The sequence below is a fragment of the Benincasa hispida genome, chromosome 12 (assembly GCF_009727055.1).
Source record: "Benincasa hispida cultivar B227 chromosome 12, ASM972705v1, whole genome shotgun sequence".
In the NCBI taxonomy this organism is placed as follows: domain Eukaryota; kingdom Viridiplantae; phylum Streptophyta; class Magnoliopsida; order Cucurbitales; family Cucurbitaceae; genus Benincasa; species Benincasa hispida.
In genome coordinates, this window is record NC_052360.1 from 60,855,260 (window position 1) to 60,868,867 (window position 13,608).

Sequence of the window (13,608 nt, forward strand, 5' to 3'; positions counted from 1 at the left end):
TGATCAAGGGATACTTGAAGAAGAGTTGTAATTTCTATCCCTATTTGTTCCTTTATAAGGTTTGCATACTCTATCCCTGTTTGTTCCTTTATAAGTAGCATGTTGTAATTTTTAATTATGCATAATCGGTTATTCTTTCTCAATGGGATTTGGAATGATCCGCTTTCGCTCATTAGACGTCTATTTAGATTTCCTTAAAAAATGATGTACTCGGAGTTACTCGATAGCAATGAATCAATGCACAATTGACTCGATAATCTGAATACTCGATACGATTTGAAAAGAAAACGATTGATGCGCGATTTGCAGTAAAGAATTACTTGATTGAATAAGAAAGATAAGGGAAGAAGAAAAAGACACAATGTTTACGTGGTTCGGCAATAATGCCTACGTCCATGGGAAGATCTGAATTCTTTTTACTTAATGAAGATTGCTGACAGATTTTGATGTTTGTAGAAAACTAAGAAAATGATGATAACTCTGTAATTTGAATTTGAAATCAGTGGTATTTATAAGAGTATACCAGCTGACCGTTACAAATGTTAGTTATAACAAACAAAACCCTGAGATATATGAGTCAAAGTTTCTTCAAATTCTCCACCTTGACTCCAATGCCTTGCAATCTTCATGATCTTCCTGATTCTGACTTGTTTGTCTAACCCGTGTCTGGAAGCTCAAAACCAAACTGTTCTAAACATTTAAACAATTTAAGCTTCGTAACAGGTTTTGTTAACATATCAACTGTATTGTCAGAAGAATGGACTTTTAAAATTTTTATCTCCCCTGTCTCAATTTTATCTCTAATGAAGTAATATTTGATATCAATGTGCTTTGTTCTAATATGGAATTATAGATTTCGAGACAAACATATAGCACTTTGGTTATCAAAGTAGAGTTTCACTACTGTTTGATCTATTCCAAAGTCTTTCAGCAGTTCTTGAGCCACAAAGCCACTTTGATTGCTTTAGTTAGAGCCACATATTTAGTTTCAGTTGTAGATAAGGCTACTATAGGCTATAGTGATGCTTTCCAGCTGATTAGATTAGGACCAAAAAGGAAAAGGCAACCTGTTAAGGACCTCCTTTTGTCCAAATCACTAACATAGTCAGCATCAATATATCCATAAAGCTTTAGTTTTAGTTCAGCTGACTTTTGATAGACTAAGTTAGAGTTTTTAGACCAAACTAGATACCTTAGGATCCATTTAGTAGCCTCCCAACATATTTTACCAGGATTAGACATATATCTACTAACTAAGCTAGCTGAATATGAGAGATCAGGTCTAGTAGAAATCATTAAATATATTAGGCTTCCAACAGCTTGACTATAGGGTATGACAGCCATTTGTTTTTGGTATTCTTGGTCAGAATCCTGAGGAGAGTTAGCTGGGGAAAGCTTAAAGTGCTGGGCAATGGGTAAAATCACAGGTTTGGCATTATTCATGATGAACATTTTAAGGATCTTTTCACAATAATTGGACTGGTTGATGCTTAGAATAGACTCCTCTTTATTCCTATGGATCTCTATTCCTAGGACCTTGCTTGCTTCTCCTAAGTTCTTCATATCAAACTCTCTTTTTAAGAGGTTTTTAACATGAGTTAGATGTTCTTTAGACCTACCTGCCAGCAACATGTCATCTACATATATGAGTAGGTAAACTTTGTCTTTGTAAGAACCCGTGTTTACATAAGCACATATGTCAAATGAACTTCTTTTGAACCTAATGCTAGAAATATAGTCATTGAGTCTCTTATACCAGCATCTAGGTGATTTTTTTAACCCATATATAGACTTATTGAGTAAGCAAAAGAGATTTTCTTTTCCTTTTAACTTCAAATCCTTTAAGTTGCATCATATAGATTGCCTCCTCTAGATGTCCATGAAAAACAGTTTTTACATCTAGTTGATAAAATTCTAGATTATTTTGAGCAACTAAGGATAGAAGAAATCTTATGGAAGTCTGTTTTACAACAGGAGAGAAAATCTTAGCATAGTCTATTCCTTCCCTTTGAGTGAACCCCTTTGCAACCAATCTAGCTTTAAACCTAGGCTTTTGATCACATGATACTCCTTCTTTAAGTTTAAAAATCCATTTAGATGCAACAGGTTTATACCCTTTTGGTAGAGGAACCAAAGACCAAGTGTCATTCATCTTTAGTGAATGCATCTCCTCATTCATTGCCTCGAGGGTATAGGAACCAAGGACCAAGTGTCATTCACCTTTAGTGAATGCATCTCCTCATTCATTGTCTCAATCCAATCCCTTGCATTAGCACAATTTGTTGCTTCCTCAAAGGTTGTTGTTCTTGGCTAGAAGGAGCTACTACAACATTTAAAACTAGATTCATATAATTCATTTTAGTATATCTAGCTGGAAGTTTGATAGTTCTTCTTTGTCTATCCCTAGCTAGGACATATTGGCTTAAACCAGATTGCTCACATGTTGTCTCCTTATGTTCCTCTACATTTTCCTCAATTGTTATTAGGATGGCTAGTCTTATTTGGCTGCTCATATGGTAACTCCACCTCAAAACTGGTGTTGGATGACCCTTCTTCATCCTCTACCTTTTTCTCCTTTTGTATAAACATCTCCTCTTCCCTAAAGGTGATGTCTTTGCTTACTAAGAACTTCCTCTCAATAGGATGCCACATTTTGAACCCTTGACACCTTCTGTAAAGCCTACAAACATACACTTGACTGCTTTGGCCTTTAACTTTTCCTTGTTTTGGTGTACAAACCTTACACATCCAAAGACATTGAGGTTATTTAGGTTAGGAGGATGATTAGTCCACTTTTCCTCAGGTGTAAGCAAATCTAAAGTGTGTGAGGGCACCTATTTAAGGTATACACGGTATAAGATGCAACTTCTACCCAAAAACTTTTCCCTAAGATAGCATCAAATAGCAAACACCTAACCCTTTCCATTATGGTTCTATTTAACCTCTCGGCAACCCCATTTTATTGAGGTGTAAACCTCATTGTTCTATGCCTAGTTATACCATTCTCACTACAAAATTTATCAAAATGTCCATTGCAAAATTCAAGCCCATTATTGGTTCTAAAGTATTTTAACCTTTTAGATGTTTGATTTTCTATCAGTCTTTCTATTCTTTATACTTTACAAATACTTGGTCCTTAGTTTTAAGAAAGTATATCTAGCTTTTCCTAGAAAAATTATCTATAAAGGTTAGAAAATACCTTGGGCCATTAAGGCTTGGTGTAGGAGATGGTCCCCATAGGTCAGAATGGACATAGTCCAAAGCTCTTTTGATGGTGTGCTGAGATTTTATGAAGCTTTACTTTGTTTCTTTACCTAAAATGCAATGCTCACAAAAGAAAAGGTGCTCACTGATACCTTTGGGCAGAATCCTTGCTTGGACAAAACCTGCATCCCTTTCTTACTAATATGGGAGAGTCTTTTGTGCCACAAGTCAACCTTTGTTAAGCTTGTTGTTGAAGCTGTGTAGGCACTTGTCATCATCTCTACTCCTCTCACAATGTAAAGGTCATTGACCTTCTCACCAACCAACACAACTTTGAAATCCTTGATCACTTCAATAACTCTACCTTTTCCTCTACATTCACACCCAATGAAGTCCAACATGCCCAGAGATATCAAGTTTCTCTTGAACAAAGGTACATATCTAACATTTCTTAGAAGCTTGATTGATCCATCCTTTAACTTCAAGGACACTGAACCAACCCCGTTTATTTTGCAGGCTTCATTGTTGCCTATGCACATTGATTCTTCATCTATTTCCTTGTAAGCATTAAGCCAAGGTCTGAAAGGTGTCATGAGATAGGTACATCCGGAGTCTAGCACCTAGTCATGCTTCCCAAGAGGACTAATTTGGTTGGTTTGATTTCTGGTGGAGGCTAAGGCATCAAAGTAAAAATAGGAACCATCAACCACTGATGCTTCTGGTTGTTTTCCCTTCTGATCCTTCTCTTTTTCTTGGTTTTTCCTTTTCAGACTGTAGCAATCTCTCATTAGGTGACCTTTCTTCTTGCAGTAATTGCATCTCAACTTGGTTGTAGGCTTGTGCTCTTCACCTGACTAGTTTTTGTTCCTCTTAGACTGGTTCTGCTTGTTCTTCCCCTTGACAAACAACCCCTCTGCAATAGGCTGCTCCTTCTTGGCTGACTGAAGCTCTAACTCTCTTGTTCTTAAAGCTGAAATGATGGCATCAGTAGTGACTGATTCTCTGCTATACTTTAGAGTATTCTTTACCTCTTTATAGGATTCTAGTAGAGAGTTTAATAACACAAAAGCCTCATTCTCGTCGCCAATTTTCTCACCAAGGCTCTTGAACTCTGAGACTATCCTCTTGAATTCATCCAAATTTTCTGAAAGAGGCTTGGCATAATCCATCTTGAACGTGAAGAATTTCTCCCTCAGATACATTTTGTTGGGGAGATCCTTGGTGGCAAAAAGACCTTCTAGCTTGACCCACATCTTGTAGGCTATGTCTTGATTAATTACTTGCCTCAGAATACCGTTGCTAAGATTCAAAACCAGAGTCCTATATGCTGTAAGTTCCATGTCTTCTCTTTCTTATGCTGATATAGTGGTTGGCAGTGTTGATGAGTCCAAAAGGGCCTTGTGTGCTCTTTGATATCCAAGAATGGTTTGATTTTGGCCTTTCATAGGCCAAAATCGCCCTTCCCATCAAACTTCTTAATCTCATACCTTGCAACGGCCATTTCTAATTCAAACGAGTATTGAGTCTTCATTTCTTGAAAATCTTGAAGCTCCAAGAAAGATGACCTTGATGACCTTTAAATGCTCTGATACCAATAATTGTTGGGCTAATGACCCTTGACAAGTCCCAAATACTCAAGATCAATGTTGAAGAGATGAAGAAATGACTTAGAACAATTCTGCCAAATCCTCCATACTCGGAACTTGATGCTCGACTGCTTGCTAGAGATGTCCAATTTCTTCATGGGGACGGGGCCCAACGGGGCGGGATTCCCCAATTAGGTGGGGAATGGGGGAGGGAGTGGGGGAGAAAAATTTCCTGTGAGCTGAATGGGGACGGGGAATGCATTCCCAGTCCTCGGCCCCACCCTGTTCCCTGTTCTCGCCCCGATTAGCTTTTACATATTTATTTAGTATAGTTATTTAATGTTATGTTATTATTATTTTTATATAAATATTACATTTAAATTTCAAATTTGATTATTTATTGGGAAAGATAATGAATATGTTTAAATTGAATGTTTAAATTTCTACTAAAAAAAATCAATTAGCTTTTTAGGCCAAGGTTTGAGGAATTTATCTTTAAATTAAAATTTTCATATAAAAGTAACCATAATAAATAATTTGGTGATAAAGTTAATTATTTAATTAAAATTTGCTCACATTAATGATTTAAATTAATTTGTTATTTTACAAAAAAAAAAGGTAACGGGAAAAAAATTACCCGCGGGGAACCCGATCCCTAAGAATTTCCCGCGGGGAATCCCCGCCCCGATCCCCGAGGGAAATTTCACGTGGATGAGGAATGAAATGGGGAATGGGGACGGGGATGGGGAATGACATCCCTAGCCCTGCCCCGCCTTATGGACATCTCTAGTGCTTACTACTCGATCCTCGATCAAAATTCCCTTCTTTGTCTAACTAGTCTCTGTTAAATCCTCGATGCAACTCGATGACAACAAAACTAATACTCGATCATACTCGACGATTCTTGAACGATACTCGATGAAACTCGAAGGTGAAAATGATGTACTCAGAGCTACTCGATAGCAATGAATCGATACACGATTGACTCAATAATCTGATTACTTGATACGATTTGAAAACAAAACGATTGGCACACGATTTTATTGTTAGAGATTAGAACATTAAAACATAATTTTGGGGAAAACAATCTTTTCACCTTTTCTCTAAGAGATTTTATTGTAAAGTTCATCTTTCCATGCCACCCATTCTCATATATTGACTGTGGTGACAGTTTGCCACCATCTTCTCGCTTAAAACCCCTTTTCTCAAGCTCAATCATGTCTTTGCATCGTTGCAAATTCTAAAACTGACAACTCTATCCATTCTGTCACCATTATTTCCTTCCTCGGAGCAATTAGACTAGGTCTAAACACTAACGTTGCTGACGCCCTAATTCTCAAGTGGCAAGGTGATGGTCGTGGTTATACTTGTTAGCTTTAGGGCTTCAAATTTTTTGCTTCTTGTCTTAGTTTTTTTTTTTTTTTTAATCTTTCCAAATTGCATGATTTAATTTTTAGTGTGTTATTTAAATTTATCCTTGATTAAATTGTCTTTAAATTTGAAGTTATCATAGTTTGCCTGATTTAAGTTTTGTCTTGCATAAATTTTCTTTAATCTAATATTAGTGGTTAGCTATTATTGAGCATTGTTTAGAGATAAAAATTATTTTAGAAAAAAATTGGTGTCAACCCTATTCACCTTCTTCTAGTGTTGCCTTTAGATCCTCAAATTGGTATCAGAGCGGGTAGCTCGGTTTTCTTATTTCAAAAGGTTTTGTAATTTTTTTCTTGATTTTCCATTCTGTTTTTTTAATCTTATTAAATCTGAAAATTTTCTAATTTTTGCAAAAAATTTTGAAAAATTGAGTTTTAAAAGCTGTTTTCATTAGAAATTTTTTTCTTGAAAATTGGTTATTAAAACCTTTTTTTTCTCTATTCTTTTAATCTTTGAAATCTTTATTAAATCCAAATTTTTGGAAAAGTTTTCTATTAATGCTAAAGCAATGAACTGTCTGTTTTGTGCTTTATGTCCTGATGAGTTTAATCGAGTCTCTGCATGTAATTCTGCTTAAGAAATTTGGGATATGCTTAAAGTAACTTATGAAGGAACTAATCAAGTTTAAAGAGTCAAAGATTAGCATGTTAGTTCATAATTATGAATTGTTTAAAATGGATGCAAATGAAACTACATCTGAATGTTTACTAGGTTCATATATTTGTTTAATGCTTGGAAGGATTAGAAAAATCTTATACCACATTTGAAAATGTGAGAAAAATTCTTAGATCATTGCTAAGAGTTGGGAGCTAAGGTGACGGCAATCCAAGAAGCAAAAGACCTCTCAAAACTTCAACTGGAGGAGCTCGTTGGATCTCTCATGACACATGAGATGATCATGAAGGCCAATGTGGAAGAAGATGTCAAAAAGAAGAAGAGCCTCAGCATTAAAGTCCACTCAAGTTCAAGAGGACTCTGAAACTAAGCTGAACTAATGATGATGAGGAGTTCGCTATCTTGACAAGAAGTTCAAAAAGCATTTTAGGAAAGGAACTCTCAATAGAAAGTCAACAATCAAGAAGGCAAGGAAAAAAGAGCAGCAGAGATACCAATCATCTGTTATGAATGCAAAAAGCCCGGACACGTGAAGTGGGACTGTCCTCAAAGAAAAGCCATTTCAAGAAGAGCAGGAAGGCCATGAAAGCTACTTGGACGAAAGCGATGAAAAGCGAATCTGAAAGCAAGGAAGAAGTACCAAATCTGTGCATTATGACTTTGGAGATGACGACGACGATGAGGTAAGTCTAAAAACTTACTTTTTTGATGAGCTCATTGATGCATAGTTAAAATTGAATTTGAAAAAACTAGGTTGCAAATATATGTCTCTTAGGAAGAAAATGCTAAATTAGCTCTTGAAAATAATAATTTATTAATTGAGCTAGATAATCTAAACGAGGAAAATGAGACATTAGGAAAGGATCTAGATTTATTAAATACAATTTGCATGCTTTAAAAGAAGATGTATAAATTATTAGAAAATAAAAATGAAGATATTTCAGCTACTCTTTTAAAGTTTACAAATGGAAAAGAATTTAGATATCATGATGGGTAAGCAACAATGAATATTTGATAAAAGTGGCTTAGGTTATAAACCTCACCAAAACAAAAGAAATTTACAAACTACTTTGTCAAAGAAGTGTCTATTATTTGTCATGCATGTAGAAAACATGGTCATAAAGCTTATGCATGCAATTTAAGAAAATCAATATTATGAATGAAAAGAATGGATTCTAAATTTTTGTTAGCTAACGCCCATGGACCCAAACAAATTTGGGTACTAAGGTTACATCTTGAGAATTAATTCTCTCAGGTATGTTTGAGATCTATAAAGAATAAGTGGTACTTAGACAGTGGATGTTCAAAACATATGACTGGGGACCACACAAAATTCACATACCTAGAAAAGAATATGGAGGATACGTTACCTTCGTGACAATAAAAAGGGTAATATTGTTGGCAAATGTAATATTAGTAACTTCTTCGAATTTTCTTATTGAAAATGTTTTATTGGTTGATGGTTTAAAACATGATTTATTAAGTACTAGTCAATTATGTGATAAAGGATATAGAGTAATTTTTAGTGATAAAATTGTACAATAGAAAATGCATGTGATGGAAAATTCTGTTTGTAGGAAATAGAGATAAAAATATTTATACTATTGATCTATTAGATTGTCCAATTAGAGAAATAAAATGTTTATCTGCATTACATGAAGATTTGTGGTTATGGCATAGAAGGTTAGGTCATGCTAGCATGTATTTAATTTCAAATATTTCTAAGAAATTCCTTGTTAGAGGTCTTCCAAAATTAAACTTTGAAAAAGATAAAGTTGTGATGCTTGTCATGGGTAAACAAACTAAGTCTTCTTTCAACCAAAGAAAATGGTTTCTACTTCTAGACTTTGCAACTGTTACATATTACCTTTTTGGACCTACTAGAGTTGCAAGTCTAAGTGGAAAACATTATGCGTTTGTTATAGTTGATGATTTTTCGAGATTTATTTGGGTTTATTTTTATCTCATAAGGATAAAGCTTTAAAATCTTTTATTAGCTTTCAAAAAAGAATTCAAAAGAAAAAGGTTTTATGATTTCGAAAATTAGAAGTGATCATGGAGGAGAATTTTGAAAATACTTATTTTGAAAATTTTTGTGAAGAAAATGGAATTTCTCATGAGTTTTCCTCTCCGAAAACACTAAACAAAATGGTGTTGTAGAAAGGAAAAATCGATCTTTACAAGAATTAGCTACCTCCATGCTTAATGAATATGATTTACCAAAATCTTTTTGGCTGAAGCTATTAATACTGCATCTTATGTAATGAATCATGTTTTAATAAGACCTGTTTTAGATAAAATTCCTTATGAGCTTTTTTAATATAAAACTCCAAATATTAGCTATTTCAAAGTCTTTGGTTGTAAATGTTTTATTTTGAAAACAAAGGAAACTTGGAAAGTTTGAGTCAAAATGGGCATTGGCATATTCTTAGGATATTCTACATGTAGTAAAGCATATAGAGTTTTTAATAAAAGAACTCATGTACTTGAAGAGTCAATGAATGTTGTTTTTTGATGAAACCACATGTTGCCAATAATAAAGTTTATGAATAGAAATACCTGTTGAAGATCTTAGTATTAAAGATAGGGAAGCAGTATCAATTGAATCTTAGAAAGAGCCAGAAAAATCCTCCCTCAGGATTGAGATTCTCCACTCACCATCCTTAGGAGTTAATAATATGTGATGTTCTCAAGGGGTAAGACTGCTCTTCTTTAAATGCTTTAAATAATGTTGCTTTCGTGTCTCAAATTGAACCAAAGTCTTTTAAGATGTTGAATCTGATGAGTTTTGGTTAATTGCTATGCAAGAAGAATTAATCAATTTGAAAGAAATATGTGTGGGAACTAGTCCGCGTCCTAGTGATCATCCTGTTATAGGTACTAAATGGATATTTAGAAATAAAATGGATGAATCTGGTAATATTGTTAGAAATAAAGTTAGACTAATTGCTCAAGACTATAGTCAAGAAGAAAGATAGATTATGAGGAAATATTTGCTCTCATTGCTAGATTAGAATCTATTCGCATGTTGTTTGCATTTGCATCTCATAAGAGTTTTACTTTATTTCAAATGGATGTAAAAAGTGCTTTCTTAATAGTTTCATAATGGAGGAAGTGGTATGTTGAATAACCTCCTGGTTTTGAAAGGCTTTGATAATCCACATCATGTTTTAAATTAAATAAAACATTTTATGGTCTTAAACAAGCTCCTAAGAGCTTGGTATGACCGTTTGAGTAAATTTTGCTAGAAAATGGTTTTAAAATGGGACTTATTGATACTACTCTTTTTTATCAAAATTAAAGATATGATAGTTATACTTAATGTGATAATTCTATGTAGTAAGAAATAGTATACATTGCGTGGATATTAATCTTTTGGATCCTTTGTAGAGAATATTTCTAAGTGTATGTCATAGTGAGTTTGAAATGAGGCATGATCAAAGAACTTAAATTCTTCCTTGGGCTTCAAATTAAACAACTTGAAGATGGAATCTTCATAAATCAAGAAAAGTACACAAGGGATCTACTCAAAGGTTTAAGTTCGATAATGCAAAAGTAGCAAAGACTTCGATGAATACACACATAAAGCTTGATAAGGATGAAAAAGGTAAAAATGTAGATATTAAAGCTTATAGAGGTATGATCGGATCCTTGCTTTACTTAACTGCGAGTAGGCCTGATATTATGTTTAGTGTATCATGTGTGCTAGATTTCAATCATGTCCTAAAGAATCGCACTTGCATGCTGTAAAAAGAATTTTTAAATATTTGCTTAGTACCGTTGATTTAGGCTTATGGTATCCTAAAAATGCATCTTTAAATTTGATTGCATATTCTGATGCTGGTTTTGCTGGTAGTCTAACTGATAGAAAAAGTACTAGTGGAACATGTCATTTTCTAGGTAGTTCTTTAGTATCTTGGTATAGTAAAAAGCAAAATTCTATTGCATTATCTAAGGCTGAATATATTGGTGTTGCTAGTTGTTGTTCTCAAGTTTTATGGATGAAACAAACGTTGCATGATTTTGGTTTAAATTTTGAACAAGTACCAATCTTTTATGATAATACTAGTTCAATTAATTTAACTAAAAATCTCATTCAACATTCTAGAACAAAGCATATAGATATTAGACATCATTTTCTTCGAGAGCATGTGCAAAATAAGAATATTGTCATTAATTATGTTAATATTGAGAACTAGGTAGCAGATATTCTTACAAAGGCTTAAATAAAGAAGCCTTTTGTAAAAATAAACTTGCACTTGGTATTATTAGAATTGCCTAATTATGTTTGATAGGGGGAGCATTATTCATATTTCTATGAATTTATGTGTTATAATTTATTGAGGGGGAACATTATTTGTATGATTAAGGGGGAGAAAAATCACTTGTATATCTTTTTGTTGATAACAAACGGGGGAGAAGTATTTTTGGTATATGGTGGTTTGTCATCATCAAAAAGGGGGAGATTGTTAGTTTTAGGGCTTTAATCAAACCAAGTATTTTGATGATAACAAATTCAGATTTTTATACTAATTTTTAGTGTTTCAGAGTCACTCTCTTGTAGAGCTCGGAAAGATGATTCCAACGCAATTTGAATCACTCAAATCGGAGTTCAAACGAGAAAGTTATAAGCAAAAGAAAATTAGAGAGGAAATCCAACATGGCAGTGACACGTGGCACCTTGCTGACGTGGCATCCGACGTGGCACACAAACGGTCAATATTGATGACATGGAAGCTGACGTGGCACATAATGTGGAGGTGACGTGGCAACTGTAGACGAATGAGATAATGACAAGTTGCACAAAAACCTGTCTCTTATACACATCTAGATGTGTATAAGAGACAGCAAGTTGCGGTCACCTAGCTTCACGCGCGGACGCGCGCGTGCGCCGCACGTGCCTGTGGTTTCTTCACAGAATGCGGCGCGTGACGCTCAATCTCCTCTCCTGTGCGCGTGGTGCTCATATCATCTGGCTATTTTTTATTTTCATTTTCATTTTCTTATTTTTCTTTAATTTCTTGATCCAATTTTCTCCAAATTCTCACCAAATTTCAGCATTTTCAAATTTGATTTCCTTTCTAAATTTTCATCATTCAAATCCTTTTTATTCTCAAAATCTCAATAATTTCAATCTTTCAAAATTCCTTTTCAAATCCTTTCATTTTCTATTTTTATTCAATCTCCACCCTTCATTTGTAATCATATCCAATGGCCAAAATTTATCCCCATCGCCTATAAATTCGACTTGATTTTACTCTTCATGGACACACAAAAAAGCTATCAAGTCTTAAGCTCTCAATTCTCTCTACTCTCAAATTCTTGTCCTCCTTGCTCCTAAATTGGCCTAGAGTTATTTTTGTGAGTTATTGCTTTTTTTTTAAAAAAAAAAAATTGGGAATTATATTAAGGTGTGGGTACACTTTGGGTTGTGAGAAAAAGAAATTGGTTTGATTCTTAACCAGTAAAAAGGATCTTGGGTTTCTTAGTGAAATACCTAAGAAGGAATCTTGGAGGGTAGAGTAGGCAATTTACCGAACCACTATAATTCTCGGTGTTTTCTCTTCCTCCCTCTCTTTTATTTCTTGTTTTCAAATTTTTTTGCTTCTTGTCTTAGTTTTTTTTAATCTTTCCAAATTGTATAATTTAATTTTTAGTGTGTTATTTAAATTTATCCTTGATTAAATTGTCTTTAAATTTGAAGTTATCATAGCTTGCATGATTTAAGTTTTGTCTTGCATAAATTTTCTTTAATCAAATTAGTGGGTTAACTTTATTGAGCATTGTTTGAAGATAAAATTATTTTAGAAAAAAAAAAAATTTGGTAGTCAACCCTATTCACCCCTCTAATGTTGCCTTTAGATCCTGATTTCACTAAATCTAGTGAAATCTAGTGATGGCGGTAAGATCTTGAGATTTGAGGCCAAGAGAGAATCCAATTGAAGAGTCAATTTGGTTGATCTCGAGTCCGAATAGATTTGAGAACACATTAGATCGACAAAAATAATTTGCTTTCAAATTGTAGGAACCAAATGTCGATTGTTTGTTATGTCGTGCAAGATCCAATGTCTTGAAAGAAAATTTGATGCTAAATCGCATATGCCAGTCGCTCCCCAAGGTTAACACAACTCCAAGCTCAAGTGTGCACTCGTCGGAGAAAGGATTGGAATTATTGGAAGAGTATGCTCAGAACAATATAGAAAAACAGTAGAGAAGAAAAAAATAGATTCATGTCCACTATTTGTGAAGAAGATGAAGATACCAGCTAGGGCATTCCAATGGACAAAAAAACGAAGAAACCATTTTAGATCCAACCATTATGATATAATTTAATGTACGACGTTTTAATCCTTTCCCTCTTTACTTTTGCTATAGACCTTGGCCTAAGTCATTCCCAACTACTGTTAATTTGAGAAATGACAAGTTGATTCGTGATTGATCAAAATTTTTCATTCAATAGACCTATTAAACATTTTTTTTAATAAGCTCATAGACTAAAGAGATGCACATATAATTATTACGGGTCATATTCACTTGTTAAAGTTTAAAAGCTAAATAGGTTGTAATTTAACCTAAGGCTACTAATAAAATGCAATCGAATCGAAAAGACTCGACATTAGAAATGGCAGGAAAAAGCTATACTGTGGACATTCGCATATTTTAGAAAATGTATTTAACTTCTAAATATTTATATAGTCGAAAATACTTTTAAAATTTTTTGTAAGAAAAACATTTCAAATTACAAGAAGAAATTTTCTCAATTTAAAAC